This window comes from Nicotiana sylvestris, chromosome 4 (assembly GCF_000393655.2).
Source record: "Nicotiana sylvestris chromosome 4, ASM39365v2, whole genome shotgun sequence".
In the NCBI taxonomy this organism is placed as follows: domain Eukaryota; kingdom Viridiplantae; phylum Streptophyta; class Magnoliopsida; order Solanales; family Solanaceae; genus Nicotiana; species Nicotiana sylvestris.
In genome coordinates this window covers 76,116,177-76,137,048 of record NC_091060.1, presented here as the reverse complement: position 1 = coordinate 76,137,048, position 20,872 = coordinate 76,116,177, and positions in this window count along the sequence as shown.

Here is a 20,872-nt window from a genome sequence, read left to right as displayed (position 1 = left end):
TTGGAAAAAATATCACACACTTAGATATACAATACAAAGCAAGAAAATGAAGAAATGAACATAAATGGGTAAGAAATTGTCAACCAAAAGCTTCAAATCTTCAAGACCCAAGTGGGTGTGCAAGAACCCTAGCTTCCAAAACTTGTTTCTCTCTAGTCTAAGGACTGAAAATAAACCAACGATCTGCCAAAGATGAGCTAGGTCGTGTATAAATGGTTTGCGTTCACGGTTATACCTTCGTGTTCGCGAAGGTTAGTTTTCTGAATCTCCGCGTTCGTGATCTCTCCTGCGCGTTCGCGAAGGGTGGCTTCCTATTGCTTCGCGTTCACGATCACTTTTCCACATTCGCGAAGAATTGACTTCCTGTTGCTTCACGTTTGCGTTACACCTTCGCGTTCGCGAAGGGTAATTCACTTGGCAGACTTCCATTATCCATTTTAGCTCCTTTTTGACTCGTTTTCACTTGGTTTCTTCAACATCACTTCTAAATCACATGAACCAATAAAATAGAAGTAAACGACATTAAACAAATGATTTTATCACTCAAACATAGCAAAAATCTAAGCTTAAAGACAAGATAAGTTGGTAAAATACTAACTTATCACTTGCCTCAATAGAAACCACGGCCTTTGCAACTCAACACGAAACTCAAGGTCAAGATATTTCAAGGATAACAATTTCAAGTAAATAATTCCACAGTTAAGTAATGAATATAGAATCAAGAAAGCAAGTAGTTCAACTAAGCATGTAGTACAAGTTGCAAATAGGAGATAAGACAAGTAAGCATGTGAAATTAGGCTAAACATGATGACTATAACATGCTAAAGTAACTAAAATAAGGCATGAAAAAGGAAAATACATAGCTAAAACCGAAATTTCAAAATTTATCCCATGTACACACTCATCACCTTGCATACACGGCCTTCATATATCACAATTTATCACAACAGAACCAAATCCTAAGTGAAATTTCTCTCACACAAGGTTAGACAGGTCACTTACCTAAAATCACGCTAACTCAATCAATTCGAAGGCCTTTCCCTGGATTTTCTGACTCCGAATGACTCAAATATAGCAAAAAACAATTACTTACTATAAATATAACTATAGGAAGCTAATATAAGTAGTGAAATTATGATTTTAGCAAAGAATTGGAAAATTTCCCAAAAAGTCAACCCGAGCCCGCATCTCGGAACCTGACAAAAATTATAAAATCCAAACACCCATTCGATATTGAGTCCAAACCTACAAGAATTATTCAAATCTGATCCTATTGCACCTTTCAAAACTTAAGAATTTAGTCTAAGAACTTCTACACCTTGTTTTCCCTAATTTTAAACTCCAAAACACAAATTAGAAGATGTAATTAACAGCATATTTATGGGATTTAGACAAAAATGAGTCGAGAATCCTTACCCTAACACTTCCTCTAAAAATACATCAAAATATCACCTCAATCCGAGATCTCAAAGTCCCAAAATGAAAATGAAGCAAAACCATCAAAAAAGCCCATTTTCTGCATAGTTACGGTGCACTTGCGACCATACTGCCACATCTGCGGCTCCGCACCTGCAAAAACTTCACTTAAGTACACATGATCCGCTTCTATGAGCCAAGGGGTCACACCTGCGCGTGCACGCCAAAACTGTGCCGCACCTGCGACGACAGTCACTCCTGCACTTCTCCTCAACGCTGCTTCTGCGGGAAATGTTCTTCTTCTGCGCCCCTAACTGGGCATGACCAAAAATGTGACCAGGAGTTCGCTTTTGCGAGCCCGCACCTGCAGCCAATCCCTCCGCAGGTGCAAAGACACTAGAAACAGCCCATCTTCAACAGATTTACACAACTCTAAAATGATCCGATATCAATTCGAATCACACCTGGGGTCCCCGGGACCCCGTACGAGTATACCTACTAGTTCCAAAACACCTAACAAACCTACTCGAGGACAAAAACAACATCAAACAACATGAATTCAATGAATCGCAACCCAAATTCAAGCTTAAGCAATTATGAACTTCCAAATTACGGAATCGATGTCGATTCATACCAAAACAACTCCGATTGACACCATTTTTTCACACAATTCATAATTGACATAATGAACCTATTCCAACTTCCGAAATGAGAATCCAACCATAATATCAAAAAGTCCACTCCCGGTCAAACTTCCCAAAATTCCACCAATTTCTAACTTTCTCTAAATCACACCGAAACGACCTACGGACCTCTAAATCAATATATGAACAAGCTCCTAAGACCAAAATCACCATGGAGCTATTGGAAACATCAAAACTCTATTTCAGAGGCGTCTTCTCGCAAGTTAAAACTTAAACTTCCATTTTAGGTACTATGTGTCCCCTTTAACTCCAAAACTTGCTCGAACCCGACACCAAGCATCCCGGCAAGTTACATAACCACAAAATAAAATAGAGGGAGAAATAAATAGGGGATCGGGCTAGTAAACTCAAAACGAATGGTTCAGTCATTACATCCCCCCCCCAAAACAAACGTTCATCCTCGAACGAGTATAAAGACATACCTAAAGTGGTGAAAATATGAGGATAAAGTCTAAGTATATTTTGCTCGGTATCCCAAGTCGCCTCATCGACTGGCTTATCCCTCTACTGAACCTTCACTGAAGCAATATTCTTCGACCTTAACTTTTGAATCTACCTGTCCAAAATGGCCACCGGCTCCTCAACATAAGATAAATCCTTGTCCATTAGACTGAGCTGAAGTCTAACACATGAGACAGATCACCGTGATACTTCCTGAGCATAGAAACATGGAATACTGGATGAACTGCAGCTAGGCTAGATGGTAGTGCAAGTCTATAGGACACATCTCCAATCCTCTCAAGAATCTCAAAAGGCCCGATATACCTATGACTCAATTTGCCCTTCTTCCCAAACCTCATAACACCCATGGGCAAAACTCGGAGTAAGACCTGCTGCCCAACCATAAATAAAATGTCGCGAACATTTGGATCCGCAAAACTCTGCTATCTCGATTGGGCTGTACGAAGTCAATCCTGAATCAATTTAACTTTTTCCAAAGCATCCTGAACCAAGTATGTACCCAATAGCCTAGCCTCGCTTGGCTCAAACCAACCCACCGAAGAACGACACCGTCTACCATACAAAGACTCATACGAAGCCATCTGAATGCTCGATTGGTAGCTGTTGTTGTAGGAAAACTTCACAAGTGGTAAGAAGTGATCCCAAGAATCCCCAAACTCCATCACACATGCATAGAGCATATCCTCCAATATATGAATAGTGTGCTCGGACTGCCCGTTTGTTGGAGAGTGAAATGCTATGCTCAACTCAACCTGAGTACCCAACTCATGTTGTATTGCCCTCCAGAAGCACGATGTAAAATGCGTACCCCAGTAAGAGACGATGGGTACCGGCATGCCATGTAAACTGACAATCTCGCGAATGTAAACTCGAGCTAGCTTCTTAGAAGAATAAGTAGTCACCACTGGAATGAAATGAGCTGACTTAGTCAACCTATCCATAATCACCCAAACTGTATCGAACTTCCTCTGAGTTCGTGGGAGCCCAACAACAAAATCTATAGTTATTCACTCCCATTTCCACTGTAGAATCTCTAGCTTCTCAAGCAATCCACCTGACCGCTGATGCTCATGCTTCACCTGCTGACAATTTAAGCATCGAGCTACATACTTCACTATGTATTTCTTCATTATCCTCCACTAATAATGATGCCTCGGGTCCTGATACATCTTCGGCACTTGGATGAATGGAGTTCCGCAAACTGTGAGCCTCTTGGAGAATCAACTCACACAAACAATCTATATTGGGCACACATAGCCTGCCCTGCATCCGTAAACACCTCATCTCCATTAGTGACCTCCTTTGCATCACCGTGCTGAACCGTGTCCTTAAGGACAAATAGATGGGGGTCATCATAGTGACACTCTCTAACACGGTGATGAAGAGAAGACCAAGAAACCACACAAGCCAAAACTCGACCCGACTCAGAAACATCCAATCTAACAAACTGGTTGGCCAAAGCCTGAACATCCAATGCTATTGGCCTCTGCGCTACTGGTAGATATGCTAGACTGCCCAAACTCTCAGCGCTCTGGACTTTTGCATCCGCACAATAATAGTGCGGTCTGCACTTTTCGATGGACTTTAAGTTGGACCTCTCTGTCTTCCTCTTATGCAGCCGCACATTGCAAAGCAGCACTATCAAAATTTCTTCACATTCTGCGGCCACGCTCAAAATTTTGCGGTCCGTACTTTGCCACTTTTTGCTTGGTTTTAGTCCTTGTCCAAAAATACTCCTTCTTGAGTTGAATTTCATCACGTTGGCTCATTTTCCAATACTCCTGCTAGAAAGCATATTTTATCAGTTCTCAGGAATACTTTAAAGCATTTTAAAGCTTTAATGAAAGTAAAAGGTGCAAATAAGTATTCAAAATCCCTACTTATCAACTCCCCTAAACTTAAGCTTTTGATTGTCCTCAAGCAAATAAGGTAATTCCCACCTCCACAAGAAAAAGCTATTTCACCTAGCCTAAGGTGAATCAAACACAAATCAATTGGGACCAACAATTACCCACAACACTTATGAATTATCAACAAGGCAATGATTTGGCTTTTTAAGCACAATAGTTCTAATGTGACACTAGAGCATTAAGAGTTAACTTTATTCATCAAGGAAGCTCACTCTTTCATGTAGGTCATTGTGGATCCCAAACTCCTCCTCCTCATTTCTCTGTTAGCATATCTCACTTAAGAATGTAGCACTCAGTTCAAGGATTTGTGAAAAGTTCGCTCATCTCACTCAAAAGAATGTCACAAGCACGTCTCTAAGTACCATATGCGTGCCCCTCATGTAAATCATCACTACTGTAAATTCACTCGACTTGAAATTACGTAGGTCTTTTGGGAATGTAATGAAGGCTTATTGGACAAGGGTAGGGAATATTGGAACAAAAACGAGTTCATCTTTTCTTAAGCACTCCATTTTTCGCTTTTTGGCTCATGTTTTGCCGACTCTTTGAGTCATTATCTTTTTTCTTAGAGGAACTAGAGAGACTTAACATCACTCTTTCTCGCTCATGATGTTCGTTTTCTCCTTTTTTGCTTTCTCCATGCTTTGCATCATTGCTTTTCTTTGAATCCCTTCAACTCTTCATTTTATTCACTTTCTTTTTGCATTTTTCTTTTGTTCATTCTTTCTTTTTTCTATGCCTTTCCTTTTCTTCATTTCTTCTCTTCTTGTGCGTTTCTACCACTTTAAACTCCTTGTATCTCCCCCAAACTTATGTTTTAGCCAATTACTTCTCAAGAGTGTTAAGGAAAGCAAGGGTGCCAAGAGAGGGTCACTACAAACGGGTAAAGGCTTGTAACGTGGCTATCAAATGAGAAAGGTCTTAGGCTCAAATGGGTTTAATAGGAATAGCAATATTGGTGAGACATGGAACATCTAAAGCGGGCCAAGGAGAGCCTACAATCATTTCTCAAGCCAAGAAAAACTTAATATTTTGCCTAGAAACACATTCGGGGCAAGTTCTAGATCATTCACACGGGTACTTAGACTTGCAAAAAACATATCACTTGTCACAAAATTAGATTGTTAAAGAGGAAAGAGTCGAGGGACCACAACAATCATATTCAAAATTGAAAATCACTAATGGTCCAATTAAACCACTCGATGATTGCTCAAGTCAACACAAGAGTCTAAAGGTCACTAATTAGAGCTATTTCTTGCCAAGAACATGTTTTTAAGCATAAGACCGTAGTTAAATGTGTTGGTACCAAGTGAGGCATGATTGAGCCTTTTTATTCATTAATACTACTGTTTTTACCTAAACATAAAAACGAACTCAATCCCTTAAGAAGGTTGTCATGCCATCCATTGTTGGGAGAGCCACCTGGTTCACATAAAATATACCTTTGGAAAGAACTGTGACATTAAGAAAACGAAAGGCTTATTGCTTAATTAAACATAAAAAGAAGCTACCAAATCAAAAAGAAACTATTGAAGTAAATAAAAAGTTATTCTACTAAGAAAAACAAACTAAAGAAGCTATGAAATAACCTACTGAAAGTAAGACAAATGAATATACAAACCGATGGGAATATAATATATACATCAAGAGAGAGGGATGGATATATACATAGTGAAAGAGAGAATAAAGATAAAAGAAAAAGAGTATTAAAGTTATTACATGCCAATGTCATATCAAACCAACCAAAATAGACCAACCCCCTGAATAAGAATAAACACTGTCTTCAATGCGAAACAAAAGTTAGAATAAGGAAGGGTAGAGAGTGAAGAGAACTCCCTATGTGGTCTCAGTATTCATGGCATCATCAGCACCCTCGGGGTCCTCCAATTGGATCTCATAATCTTCTGCTCGGGGAATAACGGGGTTGGTGAACATTTGAAGCACCTCCTCAGTAGTGTGGGCAGCAAGGTCTGGCTCCTCAAACTGGCCAGCTACTGCCTCTGATGCCTCAAGTACTGATGGTACTGCTAGTGCTGACTCCATCAGCAGATCAAGTGGTATATCTACAATGGATTCTATCTTGGCCACTTCTTTTCTCAATCTATCCACTGATTTCTTCAAAGCCTGAGATTGCCGCATTTTCTTCACCTGTTTGCCTAACTTCTCAATGACTCCCCCATGTGCCACCAGAATATCCATAATGGTCTGTTGGTTTTCCAGAATCTTCTTTAATGTTTTGTCCACCGACAAAGGTACCTGTGATGCTGCTGGGGTAGAAGACCGTGCTGCAACAACACTTGATATTTCAGACAGCTTTGAAGTAGTTGTCTGTATCCAGTTGTTGAGACTCGCCAATGTCTGGGAGACTTGAAACGCAATGAGTGAATATGTGGATGAGGCAGGCAATAGTACTGATGTAGATGGTCTAGAAAATGGAGGTGGTGGCATGTCAGGTGTCTCGGTGGAAGGACCGGCTGTTGTGGAAGGCATAGTAGCTGTATAAGGCTTAGTAGCTGAATCTATAACCACCATCGTTGGCTCATCAGACTGGACACCGGTTGCAGTTGCCTTACCCCTGAACTTTGGGTTCCCCAGTCCTTGCAAAGAGTACCATGAGAAGGGCTTTTTGGCCGGCACCTATGTATCAATTCTTCTCGGCTCCACCTTTGCATCCGTAAGGTATTCTGTGAGGGTGTTGGGATATGGATAAGAGCTTTCACCTTTTCGGGCAACCACTGACATGTTGGTTGACATGATGACACCCCCATTGATTGCATACCCGACCATTATAGATTCCACCAAAACTACTCGAGGGAGTGGAAAATTGTTCTCATTCCAGCTTAGGTCTATCCGGATGCACACAAAGTTTGCCACCCTTTCGCTTCAAAATTGAGGGTGCCCCATACAACAGAAACCCCCACTGTGATCCATGGTGGTGGTGGTCCCGGAGTTGCCAAGATCTCTTCAAGCCAAGGATGAGTTGCATCACCCATAGAAAATGTTTCCATGTACTGGACTGCCTCTACCTCCTCGAATCCCATGTAAGTGTTCAGAGTGCATTGATCGAATTTGACCTTCAAATTTCTCACTTTGGTCACTTTGGTACCTTTCTTGATGTGTTCCACATTGGCATATAAGTCACATACCAAATGCTCATTGGCATCAATAATACTTTGTGTGAACCACATCTACCCCTTGCGCTCCCTGAACTACCTAAGGACATTTGTATTGTATTTACCAAAGTCCTTCACTAACAATTGCCGCTCAAGTGTGATCTATCTCTGGGGCCACCATTCTCTGAACTTTGTGAAGGCTGTCAAGATCACAAATCTATCTTCCCATTCCTCCTTCTTCTTCGACCTCTCTAGGCCGCCCACTCTAGTGTCACCTCCTCTACCATTATCAGGAACATCATCATCATCATTATGTACTTGAATAGGTGCTGCGAGGGCATGTAAGGAAGAAGGCTCTGAATCTTGGCTATCCTATTCTGAGCCCTCAGAAGAGCTAGCAGCGGAGGAGGGTTTATCTCTCAGTTGTAGTCTACCTAGAAGCTGCTTTTGTTGGGATTGTGCATCGGGTTGTGCTTGCACAGAGTTTCCCTTCAAGGCTTCCCTAGACGGGAGATATACACTGGATTCTGAAGGTTCTGGGACTCTGTTGGTAGTTCCTTTCTTGTTTATCACTTTTTGGATAGAAAGTGGTAGGTTGTTCTTGCCTCGACCTCGGCCTCTGGAAGGCTCACCCCTCCCTTTTGATGTATCTCCTCTACCACGAGATCGCATCATTGTCTGCAATTCATAGACATAGAATTCAAATAAGTCCACAAGCAATTAACAGTTGCAGAAAAACAAAACAATTCACAGAGGTGAAAGTGTGGAATGCACAATATTGAGTGCGTCCCCAGACCGCCTTATGCGGACCGTACAATTTTATAGTAAGGTCGCACACTGAAGTGCGAACCACATAATTTTGAGTGCGGTAACACAAAACAAGGTTTAGACTACTGGTTCTCTGAAGTTTCAAAGTGCGATCGCACATATTTTTATGTGGACCACACAATTTTTGTGGACCACACAATTTTGACTGCGGTCCGCACATTACATGCTCAATATTGTGCCCTATCTTAAAATCTGCGGACCGTAAAATTTCATGTGTGGCCGCACAATTTAAAATCACACGGCACTAACTTAGGTTTTTCCAAACTTTTGCACAATATAGACATGATATTGGAAAATTAAACATGATACATGATTTTCCCACCCCCCAATGAGTACATATGATATTACTCACACAATTGTAAGTACACATGAATAACATTTGACATTTTAGGCCTAAAATTAACTATACTACTAAAGAACAAAAACTAAGAAAAATTGAAAAATCTAAACATGAATTGAACATACCAATGATGAAGGATGCATGAAATAATCTAGACTGATGAAATAAGCGTGAAGTGTGAAACAATTTGTATGCACTATGCTTGCTTAGGTCTCAAGATCTCAAAATGTGTAAAGTTGTGAATATTGCTATGAGGACCTATTTATAGGTTGACCGAATTAGGTCAAAAATGCAGCTGTATGCGGCCGCACAATTTTTAGTGCGGTCCGCACTCTTTACCTGAGCCTAGTTGAAGCTCTACAGTCCACACAAAAGTGAGTGCGGCCGCAGAATTTTATGCGGACCACAAAATTTCAAGTGCGGCCACAGAATGGACATTTCTCTACTATTCCAAACTTTAGAGAGTTGCATTTTTGGGTCTCCAGTTGTGCGGCCGCACAATGAACTGTGCGGCCGCAGATTACTCTCTGCTGTGGCATACATTTTTATGCCGTCCACACAATAAAGGTGCGGTCCGTACTTTTTCAATACTTGGCCAAATTTTGGGCACGGTCCCTACAAAGCACACTCATTCCTGCATACAGTTCAATACTAGTTAGCACAAAACAAAACCTATCTAAAAATGAAGAAAAAGATAAAGAAAAAGACACATGGGTTGCCTCCCATGAAGCACCTGATTTAACATCACGGCACGACACAGATTACTAATCACTTGAAATGTGGAACTGCCACGACGTGGCCATCATCAAATTTTCCAAGATAGTGTTTCACCCGATGCCCGTTGACTCTAAACACTTCATCATTCTTTATTTTTAAGTCCAATGCACTGAATGGTGTCACACCAACAACTTCAAACGGGCCACTCCATTTTGACTTCAACTTTCCCGGAAACATCCGTAACCGAGAATTGAACAGTAACACAAGATCACCTTCTTTAAACTCCTTGTTCCGAATGTACTTGTCATGGAGGTACTTCATCTTCTCCTTATATAAGGAAGAACTTGTATACGCATGGTACGGAAATTCATCTAGCTCATTCAATTGTGTTACCCTTAAGTTGGCGGCGACATCCCATTCAAGGTTCATCTTCTTCAAAGCCCACATGGCCTTATGCTCAAGTTCCACTGGAAGATGACAAGATTTCCCAAACACCAACCTATATGGAGACATCCCAATCGGAGTTTTGTAGGACGTCCTATAAGACCATAAAGCATCATCAAGTTTTCTTGACCAATCCGTCCGGTTGGCATTCACTGTCTTTGACAAAATACTCTTGATCTCCCTGTTGGAGACTTCCACTTGACCACTTGCTTGAGGATGATATGGGGTGGATACTTTGTGAGTGAAACCATACTTGGTGAGTAAGGTATCAAAATCCTTGTTGCAAAAAATGCGAACCCTCATCATGTATGATAGCCCTTGGAGTACCAAATCTTATAAAGATGTTCTTCTTCAAAAATGCCACCACACTCCTCGCTTCATTGTTGGGAAAAGCAACGGCCTCAACCCATTTAGATACATAATCTACCACGACTAGAATGTAGGTGTTTCCATGAGAGATCACAAAAGGACCCATGAAATCAATACCCTACACATCGAGAATATCTATCTCCAAAATGGTGGTGAGAGGAATTTCGTTTTTCTTTGATATTCCACCGGCCGTTTGGCATTCATCTCAATGCTTGACAACCTCACTAGCATCCTTGTAAAGAGTAGGCCAATAGAATCCACAACTCAACGCTTTTGTCATTATTCTAGCTCCACCATGGTGACCATCTTATGGTGAAGAGTGGCAAGCCTCAAGAATTTCCACTTGTTCCTCCTCCGACACACATCTTCAAATCACACCATCGGTACAAATCCGAAAGATATACGGTTCATCCCAATAATAGTCAAGGCAATCTCGTTTGAGCTTTATCCTTTGGTTTTAAGAGAACTCATTCGGTACAATGCCACTCACAAGATAATTTGGTAAATCGGTGAACCATGGCATCTTGGTCACTGAAATTGCTAGAAGCTACTCGTTGGGGAAGAAATCATTGATCCTAGGCCGTCATGTGGCCTCCCCCCCTCCTCCAATCGAGATAAGTGGTCCGCCACTTGATTTTCAATACCTTTGCGGTCTTGTATCTCCAGATCGAACTCTTGCAATAAAAGCACCCACCGCATTAACCTTGCCTTTCAATCCTTCTTTCTCATTAAGTACCGAAGCATCACATGATCAGTGTGGATAATCACCTTTGTATCCATCAAGTATGGGCAGAACTTCTCCATAGCAAAGACAATAACAAGGAGATCTTTTCAGTCACCGTGTAATTGACTTGGGCATCGTTCATGGTCTTACTAACATAGTAGACTGGAAGATTTTGTTGATTTGTTACCCCAAAACTTCTCCAACTGCCACATCACTTGCATCACATATGAGCTCAAAAGGCAAGCTCCAATCTGGTGCTGTGACAATAGGAGTAGTTGTCAATTTGAACTTTAGCAATTAAAATGCTTTTATGCGGTCCTCATTGAAATGGAATTTGGCATCCTTCTCCAAAAGCTTACACAAGGGGTTCACCACTTTGGAAAAATCCTTGATGAATCGGCGATAGAACCCCGCATGACCCAAGAAACTCCTTACTCCCTTCACGGATATAGGGGGCGGAAGTTTAGAAATCACCTCAATTTTGGCCTTGTCGACCTCAATACCATGCTTTGAAATTTTGTGGCCGAGGACAATGCCTTCCTCAACCATGAAGTGTCATTTCTCCTAATTTAATACCAAGTTTGTCTCCTCATATCTTGCCAAGACCTTATCCAAAATTTTCAAGCAATCATCAAAAAAATTCCCGACCATGGAAAAGTCATCCATGAAGACCTCAAGAAAATCCTCCATCATGTTGGTGAAGATATCCATCATACACCGTTGAAAAGTCGCCGGTGCATTACATAACCCAAATGGCATCTGCAAGAATGCAAAAGTACCATAGGGACATGTGAAAGCGGTCTTCTCTTGGTCCTTCGGAGCAATAAGAATTTTATTGTAGCTGGAATATCCATCAAGGAAACAATAGAAAGCACGACCAGCCAACATATCAAGAATTTTATCAAGGAAGGGAAGTGTGAAATGATCTTTCTTTGTGACTTTGTTGAGCTTGCAATAGTCTATACACACTCTCCACCCGGTCACTGTTCTTGTAGGAATCAACTCGTTCTTGTCATTGGTAACCACGGTTATGCCACCTTTCATTGGAACACATTGCACCGGACCCGTCCATGAACTATTGAAAATGGGATAAATAACCCCGACATCCAACCACTTCATGATCTCCTTTTTGACCACCTCTTTTATTGCTTCATTTAGCCTCCTTTGATGTTCAACAGAGGGTTTATCACCCTCCTCTAAAATAATATTGTGCATGCAAAAGGCGGGGATTATGCCCCAAATATCTGCCAATGTCCATCCTATAGCTTTCTTCCTCTTTTGTGGCACCGCCAATGTGGATTCTACCTGCACGTTAGTCAAACAAGAGGAAAGAATAACCAGTAAAGTAGAACAAGGGCCAAGGAATTCATACATGATATGCGGAGGCAATGTCTTTAACTCCATAGTGGGAGGCTCCTCGATTGAGGGCTTTATTGGAGGAGTCTTCTGGTTTTCAAGATCCAAAGATAACTTGCGGGGTTCATAAGTGTATGACCCTATTCCTTGCAATGCATTCAAGCATTCCAAATAGCCTTCTTTCTCCTCATCATTATCGAAGTTGAGAAAAATGGCTTCCAAAATATCCTCAATATTCAATGCGGCATTAGCATCATCAATAATCACATCGGTCTCCAAATCCACGAACGAACAAACTTCATTGCTATTCGGTTGCCTCATAGATTTGCACACATGGAAGACCACCTTTTCATTACCCACCCGGAAGGTGAGCTCATCGGCTTCAACATCAACAAGAGCCTTCCCCGTAGCAAGGAAAGGTCTACCCAAGATAATAGGCACCTCAGAGTCCATTTCACAATCAAGAATCACAAAGTCCGCCGGGAGGATGAACTTGTCAACACGGACCAACATATTATCAATAATAACCAAAGGTCTATTCATTGCACGATCCGCCATTTGTAACCTCATGGATGTGGCTCTTGGTTTCCCAATTGCCAAAGTTTTTAACACCGAATAGGGCATCAATTTGATACTCACCCCAAGATCACATAAAGCTTTAGCAAAGTCGGCACTTCCAATTGTACATGGGATTGTGAAAAGCGCCCGAATCTTCCAATTTAGGAGTCATTGAGTGCACAATTGCACTCACTTGATGTGTCATCTTTATAGTGTCACAATTCATCGACCTCTTCTTTGTCACCAAGTCCTTCATGAACTTTGCATATCTCGACAGTTGTTCCAAGGCCTCAGCCAATGACACATTAATAGACAAAGTCTTCATCATGTCAATGAACATTTTGAATTGGTTCTTGCCATTTTTCTTGGCAAGCCTTTGAGGATACAGAGGATGAGGCCTTGGCATTGGTGCCTTAGCCTTTGGTACTACCGGTTCCAGTATGTCAACAATGTGCTGCCTAGACGGTTTCACTTCTTCTTGAGTCTCCTCCACATTGTCTTCAATATCAATTCTCACCTCATCATTTGCTTGCACTTCATTGCTTAGCATCTCATCTTATTGTACCAATTTTTCGTCATCCATAATATTCTTTTGGCTTGAGGTGTTTGCATCCCCACCTTTTCCACTCCTTGTAGTAATAGACATGGCATGTACCGTGTTGTTCCCACCCTTCAGTTTTACCACCGTATCACTTGGCAGTGCCCCCTTAGGAGTGTTTAAAGCTTGCAAATTGAAGTATTGTGAGAGGCTAGTTGAGCATCAGAGTCGGCATTCTTCTCCATCATTTATTTAATCATGTTCTCAATCCGTCCTATCTCATTGTTGGAAGAGCTCGGACCTCGAGAAGGATAAGGAGGCGGGTTGCTCGATTGTTGAGATATCGGGGGCCTTTGAAAACCCGACCCCCGGTTGTTGTTGCTGTTGTTCCACCCTCCTTGGTTGTTACCTCCAATAGCCTTGATTATTGCTACTCCAATTGTCTTGGTTATTTTTACTATTACAATTTCCTTGATTGCTTTGATTGTTCCAATTCCCTTGTTTGGTTTGATTGTTCCAATTACCTTGATTGCTCGAATTCCAATTTCCTTGATTTCCTTGTGGTCGCTATTGTTGTTGATTTGGACCTTGATTGTTGTTTCTTTGCCCTTGGAAGTTGTTCACATATTTGTACTTCCTCCTCTTGTTCATTGTATTGTCCATCTTGATCAAATCCACTACCATCTTGCACATAATTTTCAACCCTGTTTTGCACTTGAAGACCCTTTTGCCTTCTCTTGTTTACCATCATAATAACTCCCTCCATTGCATTTACTTACTTGGGACCTTGTACTTGTTGAAGTTGAGCTTTGTCTAGTTGATTCATTGTGGTGGTCAACTTGGCAATTGCTTGCCCATGATCATGTAATTCTTTATGCAAGTGACTCACATTTGGATCTCCTTCAGAAATGTTTGCTCTACTTTTTCATGCCGATGAATTATCCGCCATTTTATATAGAATCTCACAAGCTTCCACATACGACGTTGTCATGAAATTTCCACTGTCAAGTTGGTTGACCACGCATTGATTGATAGTATTGATCCCCCTATAGAAAGTTTGTTGAATCATATCCCTCATCATGTCATTGTTTGGGCACTCTTTCAGCATAGTATGGTACCTCTCCCATATCTTATGCAAAGGCTCATTGGGTTCTTGTTTGAAATCTAGAATCTCATCCCTAAGCGTTTCCATAAGCCCGGTAGAAAAGAACTTGGAAATGAATTTCCCGTCCAATTTATCCCATGTATGGATAGAATGATTTGGCAACCTCTCCAACCAATCCAAAGCCTTCCCTCGTAGAGAGAAAGGGAATAGACTCAATCTTAAAGTATCCTCGGAGAACGTTGTCTTGATGCATCCAGCCTCGTCTATTTGTTTGAGGATCAAGAGGAACCTCATCGACTTGGTCATCATACCTTTCATCCCCAATGGAACATTTCCAATAGGATCATTGTTGTTGAGAGCCATTGTATCACCTACAATTGTTTCACAAAAAGATTAGTAACCCAGAAGGAAAGAAAGACAAATCACACACAAAACAAAATATATAGCTAAATCTGTTTTTAGCTCCCCAGAAATGGAACCAAAAATTGATGTCGCCCAAGTTCACACCTCAAATTGGGGCTGTGAAGTGGTCGATGCAATTATAATTACCCAACTAGGAGTCGGGATCGATTTCTTAGGCAGCGTAGATAAGATTAGGTATATACCCGGACTAAGCGTATAATGTGTCCAAAATGCACTTCCACATATTTTGTTATTTTTGTCTACTTCTAAATTAAGATATTATTTGAAAATATAAAACTAGAGAATGATATTTTTGGTGTTGTTTTAAAAGTTGTAAAAGATCTAGGGCCGTGACTTCCACCTAGGTGGTTGCCTAATGGGTTGTGGGCTTTAGAGCGAGTTTCATTGGTCGGGGCATAATATAGAAATCAACACGCAATTACCCACTCAATACCTCTCGGTAATAGAATGGTTTTGCCCAATTTGGCTTTCTCAAGCCCAAATGGGTAATTTAGAAAACAGTTGATAAATTCTCAAGTTAGGTTTTACTATCTCTAGATTCAACCCTTTAGTTGAGACTATCAATTTCTTGAGTTCACCCCAATTTATTGTTAGCCAAGTTTTCCTAGACTTAATCTCTCTTTCTCAAGTAGAGACTAAGTCAAATAGGCTTGAATCAATGTTTGCAACCTTTAATTCTACAATTAAAGTAAGAACTAGGCTAAATATCATACACCCAACCTTAAACAAACCCTAAATTAAACACCCATTAGGTACCCACACTAGGGTTGGGTCACAACCCTAGCTAGAAATTTAGCTACTCATTGATAAAAATAAAGGAATTAAAGAAGAAAAGAAGATTAAACTTATATTAGATAATAAAGAGATAAAAATCCAATGTAAATTAGACAAGCTATTGTAAAATTTCCCAAACCAGTAAATAAAAACGGCTCTCTACTTTGTGAGGTTCAAAATTAACCTAATTTTAACAAAACAGACTATTTATACACATCTGAAAAATTCAGACAAAATTGTCCTTTTAGAGGTTTTGCGAACGCACAATTCTGTGTGCGGTCCGCACTTTGAAGCTGAGATTGATAGGAGGGACTTCTACAACTGCATAATTCTGAATTGTGGCCGCACTTCTTCTGGTTCTGCAAACTGCACATTTCTGAGTGCGGCCGCACACTGGACTTCTGCGGCCGCACAATAACAGTGCGGTCTGCCTTTTTTGATGGACTTCAAGTTGGACATCTCTGATCTTTCTCTTCTGCGGCCGCACAATTATTGTGAGGACCACACATTGCAAAGTAGCATTGTTAGAATTTCTTCACATTTTGTGGCCACACTCAAAATTCTGCGGTCCGCACTTTGCCTCTTTTTGCTTGGTTTTATTCCTTGTCCAAAAATACTCATTCTTGAATTGAATTTCATCACGTTGGATCATTTTCCATTTTTGCAAGAAAGAACATTTTATCAGTTATCGGGAATGTCTTTTAAGCATGTTTGAGCTAAAACAAAAGTAAAAGAGTGCAAATAAGTAGTCAGAATCCCTACTTATCAGTACCTCTCCACTCTAACTGTGGTAATCCCGGCATAGGCACCGTCACGGTCTTGGCGTGACAATCAAGGATAGCGTAATAGGGAGACAACCAGTCCATGCCCAAAATAATATTAAAGTCTACCATAATGAGCAATAATAGATTGACTTTGATCTCAAAACCACTAATAACAACCAAACACGACCGATACACACGATCAACAACAATAGAATCTCCCACAGGTGTAGACACATAGACTGGAGAACTCAAAGAATCATGGGATACCCCCAAATACGGAGAAAAATAAGATAACACATATGAATAAGTGGAACCTGGATCATATAAGACTGATGCATCTCTATGACAAACCGAAACAATACCTATAATGACAGAGTCAGATGCAACTGCCTCCATCCTAGAAGGAAGAGCATAATATCTGTCCTAGACTCCCCCTCTAGGGCAACTTCTACATGCTCGACCTCCATCTCCAGATGGCTATGCAGGTGGAGTGGTGGCTGGTGAGGTAAACATAGCCTGAGGACCCGGTGGAGCACACACAGCTTGAGTAGTATGTGGAGGTGCAAACCTCTTAAGTCTGGGGTAATCCCTTACCATATGACGCGTGTCACCACACTCAAAACAAGCTCTAAAAGGACGTGGTTGTTGTGGCTAGCTCGGGCCTGATCGGTTGGACTGACCACTGAAACCACCCCGTGTAGGAGGTGCACTAGACAATGGTGGTGCATAATAGGGAGCCTGAGGCCTAGGAGTGGCCGGAATACCGTTAGAAGTTGGAAGTGCTAAATGAACTGGGCGACTCACATAACCCCTACCATAATGAGCTACACTGGGGCACGAGTACCACTATATATGCCAGACTTTCGAGACCTCTAGGCCTCCCTCTCCTTTCTCTCCTGAGTCAACATACCCTCCAATCTCCTAGCGATCCCTACTACCTGCTGGTATGACGATGCCCATTTCCTACTCTTAGGCCATGCTAGATCTGATACTGGGGTTGAGCCCCTAGATAAATCGACAGACCCGCTCTCTAACAGTAGCAACCAAGGCTGGTGCATGCCTAGCCAAATCACTAAATCGAATCGCATACTCCGACACGGTCATGGAACCCAGGTGAAATTTTTCAAATTCTATGCGCCATGCATCTCTAAATCTCTGGTAACAAACACCCTCAATATTATACCTGAGAACTAAGTCCAAGTGAGTGAAGCTGTCTCAGCCCGACTAACCAACTCATGCCCGCCACCACTGGTAAGCCGCTCCCTTACTAGAACGTAGTAAAAACAACCCACTATACTCCCCAATACCCATATTATAGAGGATACGATGACACTCCTCAAGAAATCCTTGGGCATCCTCTAATGCCAACCCACCGAAAGTAGGAGGGTTGTACTTCTTGTACCTTTCGAGCTTGAGCTTCTCCCCCTTAGAAACTTTTGCCCTAACCTCGGGCTGAACTGGGGCCATAGGCTGTACTTGTATAACCTATGGAACCTATCTACCTGAAGCCGCTACTCTGAGTTACGGGAAGCGGGAGTCAGTGCTCCTCCCCCGGCCTGAGATTCGGAAGGAGCAAGTGGAATCAATCCTACTTGAGCCAAAGTGCCAAACATGCTCAAAAACTCGGCGAGAGTCTCCTATAGAGCTGGTACAGTAACAAGCATCTTAGGTGCCTGCTCTCCAACTGGAGCTACTGGTGGCTCCTCTGTAGCAGCTCGTGCGGGTGCTCTGGCTACACCACGTAGATGTCTTCGGTCCTTACCCCGGCCCTGGCCTCTCGCATCTCTAGCAGAGGTGCGAGTGTCTGGTCATCTGATCCAGCTGTACGTGTCCTCATCATATGTGACAGTATAAAAAGATAAAATTTTAGAATTCGGAGTAAAAAATTTCGCACGATAAGGAATCAAAGAAGTAAAGCTTTTGCTAACAGTTCCATAGCCTCCGCAGATATGTATAGACGTCTCCGTACTGATCCGCAAGACTCTACTAAACCTGCTTGTGACTCATAACACCTATGAACCTAGAGCTTTGATACCAACTTGTCACAACCCCGAATCCTCTTCGTAGGATGTCGTGACGACACCTAGTCTCTAAGATTAGGTAAGCCTAACAAACATGCGGAATAACTGAATAATAAATTAAATCTCAAAAACATCAAAAACTATATGAAATGAAATCTGCAACTCAACATGTACATCTCCCAAAACCGGGTGAAAATATAAGTCAAATGCTCTAGCTACAGTACTGAACACTTTTATACATCACTGTCTAAAAAATGTAAAGAAATAAGAAAGGAACATGATAAAAGGGGACTCCGAGGCTAGCGGATGCGAGCATGTGTATCTTGAAGTCTCTAATAAGCAAGACACTCAACGGGCTAACATTGAGGCTGATAGGATGTACCCGGATCTGCACAAAATATGCACAGAAGCATAGTATGAGTACACCACAACAGTACCCAGTAAGTGCCAAGCTTAACCTCTGTAGAGTTGTGACAAGGTCAGGTCAAGGCCCTAATGGAGATAATAAGAAACAAGATAGAAGATATAGATGTAATAAGAATGTCAGGGAGGTGAAACAATAAAGAGTTTATGGAAAGTAACAACACAGAATCAAAGAAAAGCAAATACAACACAATAGGAAACAAGAATCTTACATGTTAAGGAAACAACTAAAAAAACAAAACAGCAGATACAGAAGATCAACAGGGGCACTCCCGAGGCACCGCCTTGTAGTCCCAAATCATAAAAGAACTCACGATCTTTCCTTATATCACCACATGAGCTTTATATTTTGTTTTGAAAATCATTATCCTTAAATAGCACCCCGCATTTTAGCGCACCTTATCACACCGCATGGTTTCTAGTAGTTCCCCTACTAGCCACGCGTATAAAGCCCGCCTTATCTCACCGGATGCGTTTCAACACCCAGAACTTATATCACCGCATGCTAATCAATAATCACAATGGCAAGGCAGAACCTTGTGCAAACAATAACAACCACACCGTAGAAACCTCCTGCAACAATAACAACAACACGATAGAAGCCTCGTGCAAACAACTAAACAATCACCTCAACAATAACACGAAAACCAAACATAACAACCAAATAAAAATGAAATTTCACAACTTACACCTTGCCTCAACAGAAACCACGGCCTTTGCAAATCAACACCAAACTCAACAACAAGATATTTCAAGGATAACAATTTCAAGTAAAGAATTCCATAGTTAAGTAATGAATACGGAATCAAGTAGTTCAACTAAGCATGCAGTACAAGTTTCAAATAGGAGATAAGACAAGTAGACATGTGAAATAAGGGTAAACATGATGACTCTAACATGCTAAAGTTACTCAAATAAGGCATGAAAAAGGAAACTACATAGCTAAAACCGAAATTTCAAAATTTAGCCCATGTACGCACCCATCATCTTGCGTACACAACCTTCACATATACCAATTTTATCACAACAGAACCAAATCCTAAGGGAAATTTCTCCTACACAAGGTTAGACAAGTCACTTACCTCAAATCGCGCTAACTCAATCAATTAGAAGGCCTTTCTCTCAATTTTTTCCGAATCCAAACAACTCAAATCTAGCCAAAAATAATTGCATACTATAAATATAATTATAGGAAACTAATTTAAAAAATAAAATTAAGATTTCAACAAACAATTGGAAAATTGCCCCAAAGCGTCAAACTAGGCCCGTATCTCGGAACCCAACCAAAATTATAAAATCCAAACAACCAATCGATATCAAGTTCAACCCTACAAGAATTATTCAAATATGATTCCATTTCGCCTTTAAAAACTTGAATTTAGTATATGAACTTCTACATATTTCCCCCTAATTTTAAACTCCAAAATATAAATTAGAAGATGTAGTATAGTAGATTCATGGGATGTAGACAAAAATGAGTCGAGAATACTTACCCTAACACTTCCTCTAAAAATCCCTCAAAATCTTACCTCAATCCGAGCTCTCAATATACCAAAATGAAAATGAAGCAAAACCCTCTAAAAAGCCCCCTTTTTGCCCAGTTACGGTGCACCTGTGACCATATTGTCACATCTGCGGCTCCGCACCTACAGAAAAATCATTACAGGTGCGGACTTTACTTAAGTGAATAGGATCCACTTCTGCGGCCACACCCAATATCAAAAAGTCTACTTTCGGTCAAACTTCCTAAAATTCCACTAATTTCTAACTTTTTCCAAATCACACTGAAATTACCTAAGGACCTCTAAATCGATTTCCAGACATACTTCTAAGACCTAAATCACCGCACGAAACTATTAGAACCATCAAAACTTTATTCCAGA